A 23,327-nucleotide genomic window follows, 5' to 3' on the forward strand; every position below is an offset into this window, starting at 1 on the left:
CTATTTAGGGTTGAAATAGTCCACTGGGGAGCACCAAGTGGGTGGCAGTTTGATGACTGAGAGGGTAAAGCCAGCAAAATAAGTGCATGAACTTCCCCAAACGCCAGTGAAGTCGGGATGCTTGGGCTGGGCAGAGAGGATCCACTACTGCTGCCTACACAGATGTCCCCCTGCGGGCTGGGAGGGAGAGGAAAAACACAGCCCTCTCTTGGCTTGAATAGAGGCACAGGGCTGGGATGTATGGCATGGGAAGAATCCACTGGAGTGCAATGCCACAAAGGCAAATGAAATATTGACTACGATAAGGACAGTGGGTTGGAATGATCTACATTTCCCTTCTTTGCCACCATTCGTAGAATATCCATTGGGCTTGCGTAAGTTGAAAGGGCACTGCTAGCCCCAGACTCTGATACAATGGGCTCAGGGTCTCTCACAGCTCCATTTTCCTCTTTGTTGTTCTCATACTCAAGCAAGTGCTCTTTTCAGTGAAGGGAAAGGTGGTCATCAACAGCTTCAGGCTCACAAGGTCCTTACTGCTCAACATTTCTTGGCGGGAACAACAACACTTTCTCTTCGAGGGTCCATATAGCAAGCCTTTAAACAGCCCTCATGGGTCACGAGCCCATGTCATGGACCCATCATCTAGGAAAGGGAGATAAAAACGATGATTGGCACAATCCCATCTTGGAAGAAAGAGGGGGTATTGGGCAGACAAAATCAGCCAGTGTCCACTACAGTTTCCTTGGGGTGCTTTTCTTGAACTGGGATGTATCTAATCCTGATATGAGCTCAGTTTTTGTGAAAGGCTTTGAAGAGGAGAAGCTGTGACTTTGTGTGAACAATCCAGGCACGACTTCACATTCAGTTTGCTTATGTCCAATCAAATACCCATTCCCTTGTGTCTCTTCTTTGCCTATGTTCACAATGTCACCCCCTCTCTGTAGATGGTCCTCCTAAAATGTGCTGGTGTATACGTGGCAGAAGACCTTCAGTGCCAGACATAAACGTTTGTGCTTAATTTCTTCATCAACAGGGAATGTTAATTTCTGAGCCTGGGCTGAAGTGACGGGATTTTTCACTTTGCGGAGCTCAGTCAAGAAGCAGTGCTGGATGGATTAGCAGCAGAGACAGGTGGCCAGGGGATGAGATCGGAGACTCTAACAGTAGTCTAGGCAGGAGGGGAGGGACCTCAATGAAGACAGGAAAAGAGAAAGGGGATAGAACTCAGGGTAGTTTTTGTGGCAAACTCTCAATTCCTGGAAGCTGATTTGACACTGAGTAGCAACAGAGAGGGAGGTAAAATTCAAAAACAATGTTAATTCTCAAGTTTTGTCTTGAGAAAGAAGAGTAAGGAAATTTGCTTTTGATGTACAGCAGGCGATTGGAAATGCGGATCTGGGATTCAGGCCGGGTTAGAACTGCAGAGAGAGAATCATGAAAGCAGTTATAGCTGAAGTAAGAGGAATAAGGAGATTCTTTCTAAAAGACTAGAGAAAAAGGGCGGGGGGAAGCCAATGATGCTAGGTCATTAGTTCCGGAGACCTGGGAGTCGTCCTTGATCCCTCCCTTCCCCTCACTGCCCTGTATATACTCTGCCCGTCACATTTGACAGTCGACCTTCAACATTTATTTTGGATCTGTGCTTGTCTGCCCTTGTACTCTCGCCACCTTAGGCCAGGCTGTGGACCCTCCTGCCTGGGATGTGCAAGTACAATGGCTCCTAAACATTCTCTTTGCTTCCACTGATGCCTCCTTCCCATCTATCTTCCCAGGGCAGTAAGATGATATTCTTCTCTGTGACTATGTATCATGTTACCCTGCTGTTCAAAACCCCTCAATGGCTTCCCGCTGAGGTCAGAGTGTAGTTCAAGCGTCCTGTCATGGTCTACAGCACCTTGCATAACCTGGCCCTTGTCCCTCTCCCCAACTTGTTATCATTCTCCCCTTCATTCACCACCTTTCCATCATGTTCATCTTTTTGTTTCTCAAACTTATCAAGTTCTCTGCTAGTTCTGCTCTAAACTCTTGCACCAGCCCTAGTCCTATCTCTTCTCTTGAACTTCCAACTCTCTCTCCATCCCTTCCCTCTCCCTTAATCCTTGGAAGAACACAAAGGGATTTTTTTAATTGCCTGAAGAGTCCTATTTCAACAACACAGCCCTCCACGGCCACACCGCTCTCCCACCCGGCACTGCGGCTAAGGAGCTGAGTGGGAACAAGGTGAATATTCAGAAACCTCCTTAGGGGTTAAGGGGTGGGGTACCCTTAGATCTAACCCATTACATAATGCCGTAAAAAGCATATACTTTCCCTTTTAAAATGTGCTCTAGTTATAAAAAATATGAAGCTAAAAAATGAATTTATTAAATAGGGTATAAAAGGATTCTGTACTTGACTAAAGGATCCATCTCAAGGTTTCTTAAAATACTGACTTTTTTCTAATATATTCAAAGCTTATAATTTTATTTTCCACAATTCAGTTCACACGAGTTTTCAAGGGTACTACAATTACAGAAGATAAAGCACGCTTGTATTATTAGATGGCAAAGTTGAGTCACAAAAACTTGCTGAGAATGACAGAGACTCCATAATAGAGTCAAGGTTGGCAACCAGACTCTATTCTCGTTGATCTTTGCTCAAATCAAAGACTAACTCCATCTCTCCAATACTTTCCTCTTAAAATATAGATTAAACTCCTGCTGTTGTTTTCCAATACCTGCAGTGGACTTGAGCATAAAAATCTTGGTGATTTTGGAGTGCCTGGGTGGCTCAGTCATTAAGTGTCTGCCTTTGGCTCAGGAGCTCCGCACCAGGCTCCCTGCTCTGCCAGAAGCCTGCTTCCCCCTCTCCCACTCCCTGTGCTTGTGTTCCCTCTCTTGCGGTCTCTCTCTCTCTTTCTCTCTATCAAATAAATAAATAATCTTAAAAAAAAAATCTTGGTGACTTTTTGTATGGCACTGTGTAGGGGATTCCCAGATACTGGTCATTTCGTTCCTTAGTGCCCTTCTCAGCCAGTGTTACTGCCTGCATCGAGGCTGTTTTTGAATATACACTGTGTTTGATCCAGTGAGCAACCAGGCAGAGAGGCAGTGCTGGGACAGTTCACTTACATTTTTGTGTAATTTCAAAATGTGAATAACAAGTTCTTTTTTTAAATAAAAAAGGAAATGAAATTAAAAACAAGACTTCAATTTAATCTGGGAGACTTGAAATGGCAAGCTTGCCCCTTGTCAATTTCGTTCCAGTTCACCGGGTCTCAGCTATCACAGCAGCAGGGCAAATGAAGGAAAGAGTGTCATTGACACTTGGACCTCCTTGCATCTGCGGGTAACCTGGACTCCGGTGTGATTTTAAAGGGTTTTTATGTTCAGAGATTTCTGCTTATGTTAAAGTTTTTATAGGTATAGACCTATTTGGTGCTAACCAGAAAGCCTGTGATTGCCATAGAGGTACTTTACAGAATAAAAACCCCACCCCAAATTCTTAGATATTTATATAAGTATACACAAGTAAAATTAAGATCTGGGATGGAGCCGGTCTACACAGAGCATCCTTTTATTTTGATCTGGGTATAAAAATTAAAGCTCATCCTTGCTCAAAAACATTTTAACATTAAGATGGGTTAACCCGCTTGATTGTTCTTTTCACCTTGTCTGTCCTCCTATGTGCACCAGGACAAGGGTGATAAATCCCACTTAGGCAACTGTTGTAAAGGAAATTGAAGGCCATGTAAATCCAGCGTTTATATTAACTGCCTAGAGCTTAAGCGCCAACACTCAGTACCTTTTTAGAAGCCCACATGTTCCACATCATTCTCAAAAACTAGAAGGGAAAAATGCCACATCACGCTCTTTCAGCACATAGAAATCATATATTGGGTCCTGAAAATGTTTTTAGTGTTACCATGGGAAAATAAAGTGGTTTTTGACCAACACATTCAGTTTTGCCTTTAAAAGATCTAAATAATTCCAAATGGAAAAAATTTTTCCTCAGAATTTCTCATCTTGGGGCAGGAATAATAATAATTACTGTCATTTGAGGTAAACATTAGACCAGTGCTTCATATATATTATTTGCTTAATCTTCACAACAACCCCACAGAGTAGGCTTCATGATCTCTCTTCTGCAGGTGGCTAAGCTCAGAAGGGTTAAATATGCCCAGTGTCAAGCAACTAGCAGGTGTCTGGCTCAATATTCAAATCCTGGCTTCCATGATTTCACATTACTTCTCTTGGAAATGGAATCCAATCTTGTGGCAGGTGAAATTACATTGCTTTTATTTTTACCTTCACGGCCCAAATCTGTATGTTTATTTATTAGTCTTCTTTAAAAAGGGAGACTACGGGGGCGCCTGGGTGGCTCAGTGGGTTAAAGCCTCTGTCTTTGGTTCAGGTCATGATCTCAGAGTCCTGGGATGGAGCCCCACATTGGGTTCTCTGCTCAGCGGGGAGCCTGCTTCCTTTCCTCTCTCTACCTGCCTCTCTGCCTACCTGTGATCTCTCTCGCTCTCTCTCTGTGAAATAAATAAATAAAATCTTTAAAAAAGAAAAAAAGGGAGACTACGAAGAAATGGTCCTCTCTGACATTTGTCTTGACCCTAAAAATAACCATTTTACATGGCCACGCCATTTTGCTGACATTCAGTTATACTTTCCCTTGACTTGTTCTTCCTTTTTTCTTCCCATAACCTCATTTGAACTCACAGAAACTGGTTCTGTCCTCTCCCTCCCCCCCCCCCAGCTTTCTAGCATGCCATCTACAAAAGGTATAGCAGACCTATATCCCTATATGTACCTTGGATTATTTATAACGAATGAATTTTTAGGTAAAGTTTTTACTAAGTTATAACATACTTGTTGTAAATGCACAAATCTTGAGTTCACACCTCAATGAATTTTCACAAAGTGAGCACACCCATAGAACCAGCACCCATATCAAGAAATATATTATTACCAAACTAATGATATCTCAAATGTTGAAGGGAAAATTCCCATTTCAAAGTTTATATACATAATCTTGCTGTAAATGCAAGTATGCATTTGAAATGTGTTTCATTATGCCCCACTTTATGTTTTACATGTTCTGATTTTCATACCTTGTGTTTCCTTAAACCCATGATGCATTTAAAGAGAACCCACGTCGAACAATATAAGCACCAAGATAGGAACACCTCCCCCATTCCAACCCTGCATCAAAATTCAGCACCATACAATCCTTGAACTGGTTTCTTCTGGTTATTAAACTGTTTTCTTCCGGTTATTGTCTTTCTACAATAAGCAGATAGTAAAAACAATTCTGTTTTAAATTTTTTAAATTTCCTTATCTTCAACAAGCAACTCCTCTATGAGGCCTTTTGTTGGTGGTGGTGGTGGTGGTGGGTGGGTGTGTGTGTGTGTGTGTGTGTTTGCTTATCAGTGGGTCCTAGTTTCATATTCATGGGAGAAGAAAGTTCCCAGTAAAAGCCAGTATATATATCAGCTGATTATATCTATATCTATATCTATATCTATATCTATATCTATATCTATATATCTATCTGACCCTTGAATAATGCTGGAGTTACTGGCACCAACACCCTCTGTTGTCAAAAATCCACATGTACCTGTTGACTTTCTAGAAACTTAACTACAAATAGCCTTCTGTTGACCAGAAATCTTATAGATGACATAGACTATTGACTAACACATATTTTATATGTTATGTGTATTCTATATACTGTATTTTCACACTAAGGTAAGCTAGAGAAAAGAAAATGTTATTTAGAAAATCACAGGGAGGAGAAAGTACATTTACAGTATTGCACTATAAAAAATTCACATTTAAGTGACATACAACCCAAGCCTGTTTTACTCAGGGTCAACTCTGTATATATCACACTGTCTTCATCCATTTGTCTGCCAATGGGCACTCAGGTTGTTTCCAAATCTTGGCTGCAGTAAATGATGCTGCAATGGACATGGAGAGGCAGATATCTCTTCCAGATTTTATTTCCTTCAGACACATACCCACAAGTGGAATTACTGGATTATATGATACTTTTATTTGTAATTTTTTTAAGGGAACTTCATACTGTTTTTCATTGTGTTTGCACCAATTTACATTCCCATCTCCAGTGCAGAAGTGTTCCCTTTGCTCCACATCCCCACCTACGCTGCTTATTTTTTATTCCCTGGTGGTTTTCATGGTCTCCAAAGTCCATGAACTGCTCCAATATTGGGTCATTCCCCAACATGAGATTACTGTGGGAAAGTAAAATTATGAAATCATTAAATTTTAGGGTTCGGAAGAAGCTTCGACATCATTTTTCATGGGAAGAGCATGCAGGCCAGTGGTTAAGTGATCTGGGCTTTGCCATCCAGTGATGTAGTCAGGAAGCCAGAGCCCAGATCACGAAGACAGCAGTCCGACGCCAGCCAGCTTAGAGTTCCATATAGTACTTCCATTCTGTATTTCTAATTTAAAATCCAATTATATTGTGTTTAGAGTTAGCTTTTTTTTTTTTTGCACAAGTTATTTTGTGCACAAAGCAAAAATTTAGAAAGTATGGACATGAGAGGGAAAAAATGTAATATTTTAGTTTTTAATTTATTTCTTTGACATGTTTTTGTGTTTGGCACATTTTGTTTGGTACATGCTATTTTGTACATACTTATCACTATTTGTATGTAATTCTGTATCCTGCTTAGAATGTGTTTTTTTAAATCACACTATGGTAGGCTTGGTTTTACGGTAACATTAAGCTCTTAGTGAAAGGAGTGTCATGTTGAAACCAAGTTTATCAATGTTATAAAAGCTGCAGCGGTTGCTAAGAGAAACTGATACGTTCTTCCCATAGGAACTCTTGTTTTAATCTAGAGTCTTTAGATTCAAAAGACAGAAAACTTAAGTTTGTGATGGGAAATAATTTTATCCTTCCTGGGAAAATTACTATCCTCTATTTGAAAAGCATGGCCATGTGGTTGCAATCTCCTGAGTGGGTGAAATGTTCTAGGTTGGTGTTTCTCTCAGTTTTCCTTGTGTTGATGGTGATCTTGATGGGAGAACAAGGGACATGAAGCTAACTACTGGGGGCGCTTGGGTGGCTCAGTGGGTTAAGCCTCTGCCTTCGGCCCAGGTCATGATCCCAGAGTCCTGGGATTGAGCCCCACGTCAGGCTCTCTGCTCAGCAGGGAGCCTGCTTCCCCCTCTCTCTCTGCCTGTCTCTCTGCCTACTTGTGATCTCTTTCTCTCTCTCTGTCAAATAAGTAAATAAAATCTTAAAAAAAAAAAAAAAAGTAACTAACTACCGGTCAGCTGGTCCTAGAGTAGAGAAGTTGTTAGAAAAAGCAAACCTGCACCTTGTGTTTGATAATATCTAAGCTGGTGTTTAGGTTCCCTTATGAGAGAAGGAAACGAAGGGGAGGGATTTTTATACCAAGCTGCTCTATCACATTTAGGCACCCGATAACTTGTTGCATCTGGGCATTCGGTCTTCACTTTAAGTTAAAGAAAATGATGTTTTAGTGAGCAGAAAAACAATTCTACCTAATTCTGCTGAAAAACCAAGGATGACGATGACATGGAATTGAGAACAACTGTTATTTGTAAACTCAGTGGCAAATAGTTCCCCGATGGGCACTCCTTCCGGAACCCCACTTTAAGCAGCACTTGTGTACATTGCCATGGGCAGTGGATTAACTGCCTTACTTTCCCTGTCTGATGTCTCCATTCCTCCACTGGTGTTCCCTGCATCTCACAAAAAACTATTTACACCCATATGGTTTTCTCAGAGTCTGCTTCTGAGAGTGTCCAAACTAAGACATACTGAAAAGCCCAAAGAAAGATTATGACAAAGAAATCTACTGAATGGTATTGTGAGGTGGAATTATCACTGGAACAGATGCATAAAAACACATTTATTTAGTTAGTTCTTGTGATGGATGCTATGTTGTGGGTCCCCACTGTCCTATCTCCCTTTAAAGACTTATTACCCCAGTTTTGGGGAATGCCACTGGCAGACAGCCCTCACTGGTGGTACTGCTTTCAGGATTAGTTTTGGCTGAGGAGAGCTGCTTCCCTCAAGGTCACACCTCCTTCCTGATTTGGCACCCATCTAGTCACAGGTCCCAGTGGGAGTATAAAGGTCCAGCTCTCTCAACTCATTTGGAGAGCTCTGGAGGGACACCTCGTTTTCAGAACTCCCTGCCAGTTCAGGTGAGGCATTCCATTGAGATGGCACCAAGGCTTGGCTTCTCCCTCTGCCCAGCTCTGCTCCTTCCCATTCCTCAGGTAAATCCCAGGAACACTCCCTGAGAAACCCCCCACCTGCTAATCTCCCTTTCAGAGTTCATTTCCCTGGAAACCCAACCTGTGACAGAATTGATGAGCATCTACTAAGATCTAGACAGTATTCTGAGGGATACAGTGAAGACCGAATAAGCTTTCTGCCTTTATTTACATTTGATGGAAGGTGTTCACATTCTAGAACAAGGGACAGTAAATGTTTTCTGTAAAGGGCCAGGTAGTAAATATTTTAGCCTTCCTGGGTCCTGTGGTCTCAGTCACAGCTACTCAGCCCTGCTTCTGTACTATAAAAGCAGCATTAGGAATATATAAATGAATGGGCAGTGCTGTTTACCGCTAAAACTTCATTTAAGAAATAAGAGGTGGGTTGGATTTGGCCCATGGGTTATAATTTGCTGATCTTGTCCTAGAGAGAAGGAAATAAGGAAACCAATAAGTAAACAAGAAAACCTCAGACAATAATAGAGCCATAAAAGAAATAGATTAGGGTAATATGATAAACACTATTACTGATCTGTAAATTATTTTTTGATAAGTCATGTATTAAAGAAGTAATATATTCACATGATTTAAAAACCAAAAAGATTGAAAAAGTACTCATTTGCAAGTATAGATCCTGGTTCACTTTGATGCCCAGTAGAATAATTTTATTTATTTACTTTTGTGTTCCTTTTCAATATAAACAATTACAAATATATGTCCTTATACCTCCCTTCACACAAAGGTTAGTTTATAATATATCTTGCTTTGTACCTTACTGTTACTCACTTCGTGTGTCATAGAGAGCTCACACAGATCATCTCCATTTGTTTTTCTATATCTGAATACTATTCCTAGTGTGCATATGATAGATTATTTCATCAATTCTCTATTGTATAAGGGTCCTCTGGAGAAACAAACCCCCCAAAAAAGGGGTGTGTGTGTGTGTGTGTATGTGTGTGTAGGACTTGGCTAATGTGATTATGGAGGCTGACAAAAATCCCAAGATCTGCAAAGTGAGTTGGCAAGCTACAGAACCGGGAGGGCTGATAGTATAGCTCCAGTCTGAGGGCTGGCAGACTTGAGACCCAGAAAGAGCACATATTTCAGTGCAAAGGCAAGAAAAAGCTCTCTCTTATCGCGTGGAGGAGAGAGGTGGGAAGGGTCAACCTTTTCATTCTGTTCAGGTCTTCAGCTAACTGGGTGAGGCCCACCCACAACAGGGAGGGCAATCTGCTTTCCTCAGTCTGCCAATTTAAGTGTTAATTTCATCCCAAAACACCCTCACAGAAACATCCAGAATACTGTTTGATCAAATATCTGGGCACTCTTCTGGCTCAGTCAAGCTGACACATAAAATTAACCATCCTATGCACTGGGTTGTTTCCAGTTTTTGGCTATTACTGCAATAATACTGCAGTGAATGACCGTGTATATATATTGTTTCATCAGAATGCAGGTGTAGTTGTCTGCAGGGGAAAGTCCCAGAAGTGGGATGACTGGGTCCAAGCATGTCACTTTAATAGGGATGGCCATGTTGCCATCTATATGATTTATTCTAATTTGCAGTCCCACTAGCATATGTAAATGATTGTTTTCCCACAGCCCTGGTAACAATTATATTATCAAACTTTGAGAAATTTTTGCTAGTTTGAAGTGGTACCGTCATGTAGCTTTAATTTGAATTGCTCCATGTGAGTGAGGTTGCACATCTTTTTTTTTTCAAGTTTTTATTTTATTTTCTCAAACTATTTATTTATTTATTTGTTTATTTATTTATTACTAATAGAGAGAGAGGGAGGGAGAGAGAGAATGTTAAGCCAGCTCTGTGCCTAGCATGGAGCCCTACATGGGGCTCACTCCCATGACCCTGAGATCATGACTTGAGCCAAAATGAAGAATTGGTTACTTAACTGACTGAGCCACACAGGTGCTTCTCAAGATTTTATTTTTTAAGTAATTTTTACATCCAGTGTGGGGCTTGAACTCACAACTCTGAAATCAAGAGTCACACACCCCACCAAATGAGCCAAGCAGGAAACCTGTCCATCTTTTTGTATGTTTAAGAACCATTTGTATTGCTTTCTCTGTGAATTTTATGTTCATGTCCTTTGTTCGGTTTTTATATGGGCTTTTGGACTTCTCTCAATTTGTTAAGACTCACTAAGCATTAAAGGGCTTGACCCACTATGATTTAGGTTGCAAACATTTTCTTAGTTTGTCACTGGTATATGCTGCCTTTTTTTTTTTTTTTAATCAATTTGTATCAGTCTTTTCTTTTACATCTTCTGGATATTGAACCTTGACTAGGAGGATGTTTGAGGGATACTTCAGATGGAGTGCTTAGGGCTGCTAAGTCCACCCCAATTGTTTGCTTTGTTTGTGGGGAAAATGTGTGGCAGAGGTAGCACTGTGGAAAACCAGAATGTAAATAACTCAACCTAAATGAGAAAGGAAACTAAAAATAGCTTTTGGTACGCTGTAAACATTAAAGTAAAACAAATGGTATCAGAGAATCACACATAGTAAAAGTAATTATGTTGAGTCCAGACTTTAGAAATATAATCTTTTGTGGGGAAAAAATTAGGGTTCGTGATAATTTTTCTCTCTGAACTAGGAATGCATAGATTTGATGTGTTTTGATAAATACAGCTTGCCTAATTTAAAAATGATTTTAAAATCTTGCTGTTTCATCTTCATAAATTGAAAAGCAGGTTTGCTTATACTGGTAGCCTTTTATGGTACTTGAATAGTGGTCTGACTACTTTTAGAAATGAATAATGGATTAAAAGTACACTTTGCAGCTTACATTAGTTACTTTTGTAATGCAAAATAGAAGCATGATAATGTACTATTCAGCATGCTTTAATATGATTTATACATACACTACACAGCATAAGTAATTCATTATGCCCTTCACAGTGCATTTCCTGGGTACAGAAGCTCATGTTTACCAGTATTTCATCTCATAATCAGGTGGTCTAATGGAGGGAGTCTGGGACTATGAGTGAGGATTCCGCACTCTGCTTGCCCCCTGACTAATTCAAGGACTGTAGGCAATACTCTTCTGGGTCTGGGCTTGGGTGCTTATAAAAATGAGTGGATAACACCATATGGATCCAGCTCAGAAGAAGAGACTGTGGCTTAATGACTTTAGGACTGTAAACGGCTTTCAAGTCTGGAATTAAATAGGCTTCACAGTAAAATTATTATTATTCCAGGAATTATCTTGCTTTGGAAATAACACTCTACAATGGTCATTTAATAAGGCAATGGTTCATTTCTTTGCATTTGGGAAGAAATCATCTATTGCTCCATAAATAGCACCTTGTCACACACTGTATTTTTCTATTTGCAAAGTGGATTTACTGAATAGCATAGGTGACGGCCCTCAAGTTCAGCTGCCTTTAAAGCCAATTGCACTCCATTTTTAGAAGGAACACGCACAGATTTGATTGAAGCTTGTGAGTTGGAAGCGGGGGAGTGGTTCTAAGAGGCAGACCTTCCCTTAACATTTGTGGGGCCTGGGGCAAGAGTACAAATGAAGGCCCCCAGACCGTGTGTTTAAATATTTAAATGGTATAGATCAAGCTAACAGACTGTTAAATAAAATATGTTCTATCCTCTTTCCTCGACAAATATATCTTCATAATGACTTGCAAGGCCAGGTTTGAGTTTTAGATTTCTCTGAAGGTCCCCCAAAACTTATAAATCACATTTCTCTTCCCCCCCCACCATTGCTTGGTATTAGTATGATGGTGACCGGTAACACTCTCCAGACGAGATTTTGAATACACACATCCTAAAGGTACGTTTCAAACTCTGTACCTATTTATGATACGCAAATCATGTTTCTTTTTTGATAATGCTGATGACTGTCTCTATGAAAATGGGAATCCATTAAAATAACCGAAACCTCTGAAATAGTAAGATTTGTGCCTATGAAAAATGCTTTGACACAATTCAATTCCTTTGCCAATCTGGTTTTTGACCTGGTCTATTTAAATTCTGCTGGGAACGTAAGTTCACATCAAACTTCCACTGTAAACTGTAGGATGAGTAAAATGTGCAGGTTTGGCATACGAACTTATTTTTTTGCCTGACACATAACTGTTATTTTAGATTCGAAGGAATCTTATTGGTCAAGTAGATTTAATAATGGGGATGATATAATAGAAAAATTTATATCCTTAGAGAATGCACCTTTAGCAGTTTTATTTTATAGCTGATATTTTTATTTTTGCTTGGGTATACGATTCTTGTTTATCAAGACTCCACTTTCTTTGTTAAAATGTAAAATGCATGTTGGGCAAATGCTCCAGGGGCAATTTGCATAAAAAGTGATGACAAAGAGCAATTAGTACTTCATTATTATGCAGTGAAATGCTACTTTGCTCAAAAGTGACTGTAGTTCCCCCCCACATACCCCCTTATAAATCTGGTACAGCATTGTCCTAAAAATAGTACTTAAGAAACCTCTGTTTGTAAATCAGTGTCTTTGACTTTCCACTAGAAATCCAGGGGGAAAAAATCAAGCACTAAATAAAGTTATTACCCCAGATCTTTATAATGAAAAACAAGCACCAGAATTCTGTTAGGTAAGACAGGTCAGAAGATTTTAGTGTCTCATCAAATTAGTTCCATATCTTATTTTACCCCTTGGGATCGGCTTTCAAAGCAGGCTCAGATCATACATTGATAGCAACATCCCCCTTCCCCCAACCCACATACTGTCTCCCATGCACACTCAGAAACAGGGTCATGCCACACACGGCTGCACTGCAGAGACCAAACAGTCCCAAGGTATCTCTAGTTAGGAAGGCTTGATTTTTGAGTACAGATTTCATTACCATGAAATTCCTTTAGGGCGCAAAAAGAATTGCTTCAAAGAAACAGTGTGGAGAGGCCGACTTTGTAAATGTTCACCCCATCACCTGTGTTACCAGGCTCTGCCTGTCTTTAATTTGCAAGGAAATGCTCATTTTTTTTCTCTTGTTGAGCCAACACATTATCTAAAACTCTGCAAGGCAGAATGTGCCAACACTCTGTGTGTGTGTGTGTGTGTGTGTGTGTGTGTGAGAGAGAGAGAGAAAGAGAGAGTGAGAGCGAGAGTGAGAGCGAAAGAGAGAGAGAGTAAGAGAACCTAGTAATTGATTAGATACTGGCAGAATGAGAAGGAGACCTGGGAAACTGTGAAGCCTTTAACCTTTCGAAAATGACTTCATGAAGCTGGAGATGGACATGGATTATAATATTTCTCTTTGCAAGTCCCACAGCAGGCTTGGGTGGTGGGTCATTGCTAGGGGTAGAGGTGGGAGGTTGGTAGACCCTGCCTTATTTTCAGGTCCTCCTCTACCTGACCCTCTGTGGCCCAGACCCCATCAATGCATTTCCCACAACCACAGCCCTGGCCAGCATGGCTCCCAGATGACTGACCTAACCTACTTTGTTTGCATCGTAAGGGGTCTGTTAATCCTAGGAGGCTGGGATCAGCCTCATCACTTGTGATTTAGGCTTGGGGGCTCAGGGTTGTGTGTAGGTCTCTGAGAAGCAAGGGGTTGGGAGGACACTTGGGCACATTGCTTTATAAGCATTAAGTAACCTGAATAGCTGAATGTCCTTCATCCCGATTTTATTTACTCTCTCCTTTGTTCCTGTTCTCCTCAGGCCACCAGTGGACAGACTGTAGGGTCACATAGCTCCATGCCATTTCAGGGATTCATTGTCTAACTGGAGGCAATGTGTGATCATTTTATACGCTGCCACAGATTCATTATTCATACAATTTTCTATTAATTTTTCATTCATCCAAGTTCCTACTTATTTAACATATAAGGCAATTGGCCAGACATCTTCATAAACCTAAGAAAAGTGGCTCTGAGGTACTCTTCCAGAGCGTCCCAATCTATTAGCTGCCTGATGAGACAGTACTGCTCTTAGCCATGGGCAGGACCCCTGCCTTGGACCCCCACACCTCATACATCCTCACGATTTAGATGCCGTTCCTCAGCTGCTACTGTCTATCCAGCCTGTGAACTGACCAGATATCTAGAGAAGTTCCGGAACTCATACTTATATACTGTTTTAGAGCCAAAGTGGGGCCTAATTCAGGAGAGCAGCTTGGTCAGCATATGTTCCCACTGACACTGGCTGGCATGTTATTTCTTCTGTAATATTGCATCATCCTGACCTGTAGAGTGGTACCGACATGCTGATTTGGGCTAACGCTCATTCACGGGAGATGAGGAAGACAAGAACATTCACATGGGGCAATAAATAAATACCCATTATTCCAAATCTTCATTAGTTAATCACTATACCTCATGTGGGTTCATTTTCCAATAAAATTGCTGATACACACAGGCACCTGCAAAATGCAGTCGCCCAGGACTCACACTCCCTGGGGATAGCCATATCCCGGAGAACCATTGTAGATTCTCGGACAGGGGCTGACGCAGACCGAGTGTTTAGCAAGGGAGACACTGGCGCTAGAGAAGAGCGGGGAGAGAGCTGTGGCATTCACAAGGCTGAGAGGAGCCAGTGTGGAGAAAGGAAAATACCCTAGCTTGAATACCTCATTTCCTTTAGGGGTCTCCTAGCTCTCAATGTTTGGGCTTCTAATGTAGGGCTGAGGCAGTAAAGGCTTCGGTGTGATGCTACCAGAGCCCACAGAGGAAGGAAGTGAAGAAATATTTTCACGTAATGTCAGTGCTGGTAAAAGTGATACCTCATGTGGAACTAAGTATCATCCTGACACTGACATCCTGACACACACGGCCTTGTTCAGTCCTCCTGTCAGTCTTCACTATTCACATTCTCCAGATGAGGAAACAGAATTAGAGAAAAGTTGAATAACTGGCCAAGGTTAAAAGCTGTTATTACTGGCAAATTGGGTAGAGGAGCTGAAGACATGGGAGGAGTCCTAGGTGTCTCCAGGTGTTCGAGGCTGGAGGGCAGGGAGCACAATCTGAATGGGTTTATGGTGAGTTCACTTGCTTTGTTTTGTCTTCTCATGGGTTACAGTGGTGAGGGCATTGAGAAGATGAGTAAGTAGCTCTGATTGCAGGTCACCTGAGTAGTGCTGTCATGGAGAGATCTGGAAATAACCCCCAGAGACCAGATGAGTGGTTGGGCTGGAGATTGTGGATTTGGGATCATCAGAGATGAGAGGGGCAGTTTTGTGAGTGGGAGAGGCGACTAACCTCTGGGATGGAGTGGGCAGAATTTCTTAAGAGAACCAGCTTGGGAGGGAGAGCTCCGTGGGCAAGACTCCAGCATCAACTCAGCAACTAAAATCCCCAGCCACTTTTGAAGAGCTGTTCTATTATATACTTTGGTCAGCAGCTCAGCTCCATATTTTCACCCACCAGAATGTTCAGATCAATACTGTCAGTCCTCATGATTTACTGAACCTGAATTTCTCTAACTGCTCCATTAACTCTCTGGAAAGGTTTCTCCCTCTGTTAGCACTGGATTATGATTTTCCATAAAATTTGCCCTTGAGCAAGCATTCTCTCATCATTCTCACTAGGGAAATTTTCTCCCCCTGCTCCCCACCCGGGTCCCCACCAATCCCCATCCTTCTTCACTTTCTTTGGAGCTTTGTTTCATGAACCTGCATTTTGCCTGCTAATTAGTATTTTTGAATATACTTGCTATTGAGCTTGGAACCTATGGGTTTTTTTTCATGGCAGTTTGTGAGTTCCAAATTCTTTGTGTCAGTTCATAGTTCCCTAACTTTGTTATTAATTTAGGATCTTCTTCTATGCATAGTAGAGGCACTTTGGTGCTAACGGGCTTGGCGCTGTGGCCCTAGTCTCCACGTGCCCAGTCCTGTGTTCATGTTCATAGTGTTGCTTCCCCGCATGCTGGGCACACTGGGGTCCCGTGGCCAGACAGCCCATCATAAAAGGTGAATTCACACACAATGTAGCCCTTTGTTCCAGGGAATATTTTGTTCCTCTGATCCTCAGCTTCAGCATCATGAAAAAGCATTTGTCAAGCCCTTAATTGCCCGAGTGCTGCACTAAGCACTCCATAAAGAGGTTCACTGCCATGTCCAGCCAAGAGTGACAGAGCCAGGCCTGGGTGTGGAAGGATATTGCTATGGCTCTGGCCCTCAGACACAGAGTCTTGCAATTTGACTGGAAAAATGGTGTCTTTCCAGGGATATCCAGCAACTCGGAGATACCTGAGTGGGGGTGGGGCGTGGAAGCTGCAGTTCATGCGGTATACAGGAATGTATAGACAGACACCCCCAGAAAAGAGGAAGGGGGACAAGCTGTTTTTCCCTCAGGAAGCCTGAAGGGTAAGCTCCTAAGAGGAAGCAACAACATCACCAAGTGGCACCCCCTTCCTCAGTTTGCCAGGGAGGCGAGAAACGTCAAAAGTCTCTACAAGTCATATCATTTGGCTAAGTGTCAGCATAGCGTTCTTGCCTATTAAAGCCAGTAATCTAGCTTGGAACGACACAGACACATATATAAGAGCATAACACATGATCACATAAAAGGCATAAGCAAATAAAGAAGTAGACACACATGAGGGGCAAGGGATGGTTTGTATGTGGAAGGGGAGGGGTGCAAAAGCCACCCAACTGAAAGAGTGCGGGGTGGATTAAATGGGTTAATCCATGAAGTTAATCCTATATATGAGCTATATATATATATATATATATAGAGAGAGAGAGAGAGAGAGAGGGCATGCGCCTACGCAAGACAGCTCGAGAGACCATGATATATATATATATATAGAGAGAGAGAGAGAGAGAGAGCGCGCACTACATAAGTGCTATATATGAGCCTGTTGAATGAATGAATGAATGAATGAATGAACAAACAAATCAAGTCCAAGTTAGTAAAACTGGAGGAATATAGCAAGTGATTTCTCTCTCTTCCCACACCAGATTGGCTGCCACAGCCCTGGATGCACAGTTCAGGACTGGGGAAGGTTCAGCTGCACAGAATGTCCTTGAAAGGCTGCCCCAGACCACCTTGATGAGGCACGTGATTCATCTCCAGGTAGGTGCCCCTGTGTGATGTGGCACACCGTAACACAGGTAATTCTCTTAGGACAGTTCCTAAGGGTGGAGAAAGGAAGAGGACATTCCCATTTTGTTTGCTTTGCTCCCGATCCTGGCAAACTAACTCTAAAGGTAGTGACCACTGGGTCCAAGTATGTATAAATGATAATACCATAAAAGGATGTTTAAAGTAAAAGTTTTATGAAGACCAAAGAATTTGTTAAAAAAGCTTGACCTTGCTCTCTGTCCTAAGATTGAACAAAGGTGTGGATTTTGATGTCAGGTTTCAGTCTCTCATCACACAGAAATTGCTGGAAGCCTCGCTGGTCCTGTCCAATACTCAGATGTGTCCATGTCATTCCTGTCCTTGGCTTGTCTGCCTGTCTTTGTGGACATTTGCTTCTTGACTTCCCTCATTGCCTCCAGAGGGTCCTTGGTCTTTGCTGGCTAATGGTGAGCACTGGGGCAGGATGCTTTGACTCTCTGCATTCCTAACCTGGGCCTTCTCAGTGTGTGGTTTCTCTGGCATCTGGGTTCTTATACTGTGACTGCAGGAGGGCAGTTTTAATGCCCCTCAGGAGTTGCTTGGATCAGATTTCTGGATTGGGTAGCCTTGAAATACTTTCTGCATTGTGTTAGGAAACATTCTCCAGGCTATAAGAGTATAGAGAATCACCATTGACTACTCAGTAGCCAATGACAGATGATTTCCAGGACCCAAACTCTCCTCTGATGGGTAGAGCTCCCCTGGGGTTCACAGGGATCCCAGCTGTCCAACTTTAGTCACCTAGAGAGAGTTGAGAAGGTCATCCTCACCTGGGATCACAGAAGTGGGCAGATCCTGTTCAGCCACGTGGCTGAGAGTCTACAGACACCATCAAGTTCGTTAACAGGTTTATCTCTGTCCCGAGACAAACATATGAGTTTTGAAATAGTAGAGGTGTGTGGGGTGCAGGTGGGATGCGTGTGGGGTTTATCACAGGGAGACCATTGCACAGATTCTGTAATTCCTTCCTTTGTGCCTTGTTGGATACCACAGCCCTTTCTCTGCTATCACCAGTCCTTGTAGGTCATTTTTCTAGCTTCACATTCACCTCTATAACGTTTTCCCTGGTTAAATCAAACATGCTGTCATGACTTTCGTATTGATTAATACCCTTCTTGGTATTTTAAATTTTCCTACGTATTGTGTGATATGATGTTTATCCCACAATAAGCATACAATTAAAGCATGTGACTTAATTAGTGATATACCCAGTTAACGTTATTGATGACACTAGTGAGCCGTAAAACTAAACAATTCTGTGAAGCAAACCGTGTTATCCAAGGCACGACAGGGAAAGGGAAAATGACTAGCTCCGTCAGTTCTCTTTAGTGGTAGATGTGTGGAAAGTGGTATATTAATATACACTTGCCTAGAAATAGATATTGGTAGGGAGATCACAATAATTTTGTAGAAAAATACTATCACATCTGCTAACTCCTTTCTTTGGAATCTCCTCTTGCTTTCTAATGTGTAATATATACTTTTTAAACTTTCAGTTACCAGAAAGGAAGGTTCATGCTCAGGGTATAAGGGCATCCACTAACAATGAGTGCTTGAGAATAAATATGAAATAAGAAAATGTATTAGAAGGGCTGCTGTTCACTCAAGGCCAGTGTTTGTGGACCTTTGGGAGGAATAATGCTCTGAGGACAGGACCCGTGTTCTAATCGTACCTGGAGTGCCAGCACCCGATTCAATGCTTTGCTCAGAGATGTGTGTGGAAGAAATGAATGGATATTTTAATTAGCTTGGGTATCATGTTTTTGGCGCCTATGGGTGTGACATATAGATTGTGATCTCATTTATAACAGAAGAGAATGATTAAGCCAGAATAAATTTTGTGCTGTTATTTTTTTAAAAATGACATAATTTAGCTTTATAAGTTGTAACAATTTTAAATGTGTATTGTTGGTTTTTTTAATTTTTTTTGTAAAAATAGTATAACAGTTATAGTACTAGCATATGTGGGTGTTAGGCACTGCTTTTAATTGAAATAATTCTAACAGGAAGATATTCTCATTTTATAAATGGGAAAGCTAAGGCACAGAGGAGTTGTGATTTTTCCAGGGCTAAGTGACAGGGATATAATCTGAAGCCAGGCAATCTAGCTGAAGAATCCAGGGCTATTAGCCAGAAATTTATATAGCCTCATATGCTGGTGAGAATCTATCCATACTGAGTACAGATAGAGACTGGTTTTGTACCCAGTCATAAAATAAATGTTTATTTGTCTATCAATTAGGTACAATATGATGGTGATAAAGTTGGAAAGGATCAGGGACACCCAAAGTACTTGTTAAAGTCATTTAAAAAATCTGAAGAACATCAAAAAGAGAAAGGAACAATGGCTGTTTATAATCTGCCAAATTATTAATGTAGGACAATGTACATTTTTGTCCTAGTTGAAGATAAAAATCCTAGCAAAGGGACAAAGAAGAATTGAGCAACCGGGAGGAACTTAAATGGAGATTCTCCTGGGAGATAATAACCTGGACACATTGTCCATTATGAGTGGACTAAAATCATAGAATACGATCTTTAAATTAACCAGGAAGTTAATACATCTCCTTGAACTGATAAATTTCTGAGCTAAGATAATCAGCAAGATGGGACAAAGAGACCATTAGGGCTGTCACTTACACATTTTATTAGGTGAGAGAGAGTGCCCTTCCTTCGAACTTATAAGAAAAACACAGTTTTGATAAAATACAAGATATTTTGCAATGTATTTCAATTAGGTTTTATAAAAATGTTCTAAGGAATAAATATCTATAAAAGTATGAGGAAAACCTGGAAGGATTTCATCCTGCAAAACTGTGTGTAGGTAAGTTTTAGCACCTCCTATCATTTAAATGGGGGGAGGGATATATATATTCTAGATGGCATTTTTGATCTTTTAATTCTCCAAGTTGTTTCTGGTTAAAAACGTCTTTTAATTTCAGTTTAATAGCCATAAGCCTTTTTGAAATAATAATGCCTACAGCCTCAGGTATATGCATTAAAGGTGATGGCAAGCTTGAAAAAAAAAAATCCCTTTCTCTGGTATCAGGCTGAGACCTCACTTTGGGAATTAAATGGATGTGACAGGGGATTCAGGCCTGTGGTTTCAGGAGTCAGTGGTGCGGTGTGTTGGGCTCGGCTCACGGTGCTGGGTAGTGTCTGGCACTTTCCTACATCTGACCACTGTTTCTCCTGTTGGTCCTGTTAGTAAGATACTGGTTTATTTTGGCTGTGTAACTGCCCAACAGTGAGCTATTGGAATGAGAGGAACACTGGTGTGAAAAGCACCTTTTCTTCATGGAATTCCTTATTAGTCACTTATTTCATTGACACATAAGAAAACCCCAAACCATAATGGTAGCACTGACCTGGTCATATGGACACTTTCCCTGCAGCCTCTCCTCCTTCAGGACTGAGGCACCCATTCCTCCAGCTGCTGGGAGAACCCCTCCCAGAAATTGCCTTTGGATGAAGGTCAGCCTGAACCTGATGACTGACAGCTGGGGATACAAAGGTCCTGCCTCTTGGCTTTGCTTGGGACAACTCTGCTGGGTCATCCCAGCATAAAAGTGCCCACGTGGGGTCCGCTGAGGCTTTTGTTGTGACTAAATGCCACCCAGCTTTTCTTCCTGCTCAGTCCGGCTTGCTTCACTTTCCCACAGATGGGGTTCCTAAAATGCTCCCCAGTAAACTTCCTGCATCCCAGTCTGTTTCTGGGAGACTCAATCTGTAACCCCTGGTGACATATTCTGGATGTTAAAGGATGAAGGATGAAGATAAACTTTGGAGAAAGATTCATACAAACTTTCATAAGTTCTTTGGATAAGAGTGATATTTTTCTTATTCGCATAAACTCTTTCCCTGATGTCTACCTTCCCATTTTTTTCCAACCTTGATTGATCCCTAATTCACACATAGGGGTTTCCAATGGGAGATATAATTTGTGCGCAATGTGAAAAAATTCAAATACTGAAGAAATAGGTATACATATGTGAGTTGTTGCTGTAGTACGCCCCCAAGATTGCCATCATGTAGAAGACCCAGAGTAACACTCTGCATCCCCACCCAGCTCTGAGTGCTGGCTAGTCCTTTGCACATGACACTTAACACCTTGATTCACATATCTGAAGATGAACGGGCATTGGCAATTAGAATAATAATACTATTTGGGATTAATTTACAAAGCACTTTCCGTCTGTTATATTGATTTATTTCTTGGCATCCTCGAGAAAGTTTGGCCATGTGAGCCCCACTTTATAGATGGAGAGTAACTTGCTAAAGACACTGGGGTTTGGAGAAATTTCTTTCTGACAGGCTCTAACTTCAAGGATCAATCAATGGGCCCAAGCCCATCATTCAAAGAAAACAGCAGAAAAGACGTGGTGTTTTGTGAGAGGCACATTCTGAAGTCTCTGTCACTGAGAGACGGATGTAAGCTCGGGATCAAAGCGTCATCTTCAAAGAAGGGCGAAGTACTTGTTAAATAACTCCTGGCAACTGCTTAAGCACTGAGCATTGTAATTGCAGAGAGCAGGAGCAGAACCAAAAATAGAAAAGTGGATAAGGACAGGACCAAAGACATCATTGTCACTCAAACTTGAATGTCACTTTTTGACAGCATTTGAGTAATTGATTCTTGGTTTCTGCATGCTCAGAATTCAGTAGTCACACTTTGTTGTGACAGCCCTAGGAGAAGGGAAAGGCCAGGACCCTGTCGGAGCCTGGGATTAATGTGAAGAATGGAGGGTAAGAATTATTATCAGCCTGTGCTACCTCTTCTCTAGTTCAGGTCCCTTGGAAAGGAAAGAAAGCCACTCGGGCTAGCCCCAATTTACAGAAATGTTAGAGGATCTCATGGGCCAGACACACAACCAGACCCTGCTAACAAAAGGCTAGACCTGAGAAGTAGAAGGCTATTAGGAGCTAACCCTCTCTCTCCGTTTCCTAGAGTTGCACCGTCTCCTTTATTGTCCTCTCATCTAAACCAGCATCCTTTGCATACGTCTTGTTGATTTCATCCAGGTCAACTGCCATTCTAACTCTACATCATGATCTTCAAGCTCCTGTAACTACCACTAACTGACAACAGTCTCTGGGTCTCTTGGGGCAAGACTCATCAGGCCTTATCTTGCTTTTCTCACCGTGGAGCAGCCATGCTGGATGGGGGAGGGCCGGGGGTATAGAGATATGCAGAATGGATGGGGAAGACAATGGGACCTATTTATTATATCCTCACTTATCTGTGTTTCCATCATGTTCTTCATCGTGCTCCATGATCTAGTTGAGAATACACAAGAGGTTGGGTAATTACAGCAGTGAATCACTGTGTAGAGTGTGGTGTCTGCTCTAAATGGGTGTATAATCTGGTTGATGTGATGAGGCACAAGACCAAGAAAAGGAAACAAGTCACACCAGGCAGTGCCTGATGAGCATCCGATAACTGGCATAGACATTAGGTGTTCTAAAGATTCAGAGGAGGGAGGAATCATTGTGTGTTGGGAAGTTCAAAGAGGATTTTTCAAGAAAGGTGGGGACAGAAGAGAGTCTTGCGGGATGGGAAGGATTTGGAGAGAAAGGGAAGAGGAGAGGGTTCTAGATTGGGGCAGAAGAGGGAAGAGTCGGATGCATAATGCATGTCCAGAGCACAATAAATAGGCCAACCTATTCTGAGCATAAAGTGTGTGTTGGAAAGTACTGGAAGGTACGTTAGGAAATAGGGGGAGGAATAAAATTGTATAGGACTTTGAATACTGTACTGAATAGTTTGGATTTACTTTGAATTTTTTATTAGTGATGTTTGAGCAGGGCATGGCAGGGTCAGGGGCTCTCAGGTGACCCACTGCAGTGCAGGAGGCCAGAGGGCAGACATGACCGAGAAGACCTTGTAGTGTTGCCAGTAATATGGGGCAGGAGGCTTGAGGACGAGGAGATGGACTGAAAAATCTTGGAAAGAAAATGGGACCTCTGTCATTTAAGGTCTCAGTTGCCTGTCGATTA

The 23,327-nt window shown here is 41.7% G+C and overlaps 1 long non-coding RNA gene across 1 annotated transcript in view; it reads left to right on the forward strand.

Moving 5' to 3' along the window:
- Positions 1 to 16,493: 16,493 nt before the first annotated feature.
- Positions 16,494 to 23,327, forward strand: part of LOC116868093 — a 41,643-nt gene continuing 34,809 nt past the window's right edge. The window contains exons 1-2 of the long non-coding RNA XR_004382738.1: positions 16,494 to 16,570; positions 17,168 to 17,282. This is a non-coding gene — a long non-coding RNA (uncharacterized LOC116868093). The remainder of the gene's footprint in view (positions 16,571 to 17,167; positions 17,283 to 23,327) is intronic.

The sequence above is a fragment of the Lontra canadensis genome, unplaced genomic scaffold (genome assembly GCF_010015895.1).
Source record: "Lontra canadensis isolate GAN:19392208 unplaced genomic scaffold, GSC_riverotter_1.0 scaffold14, whole genome shotgun sequence".
Lineage (NCBI taxonomy): Eukaryota > Metazoa > Chordata > Mammalia > Carnivora > Mustelidae > Lontra > Lontra canadensis.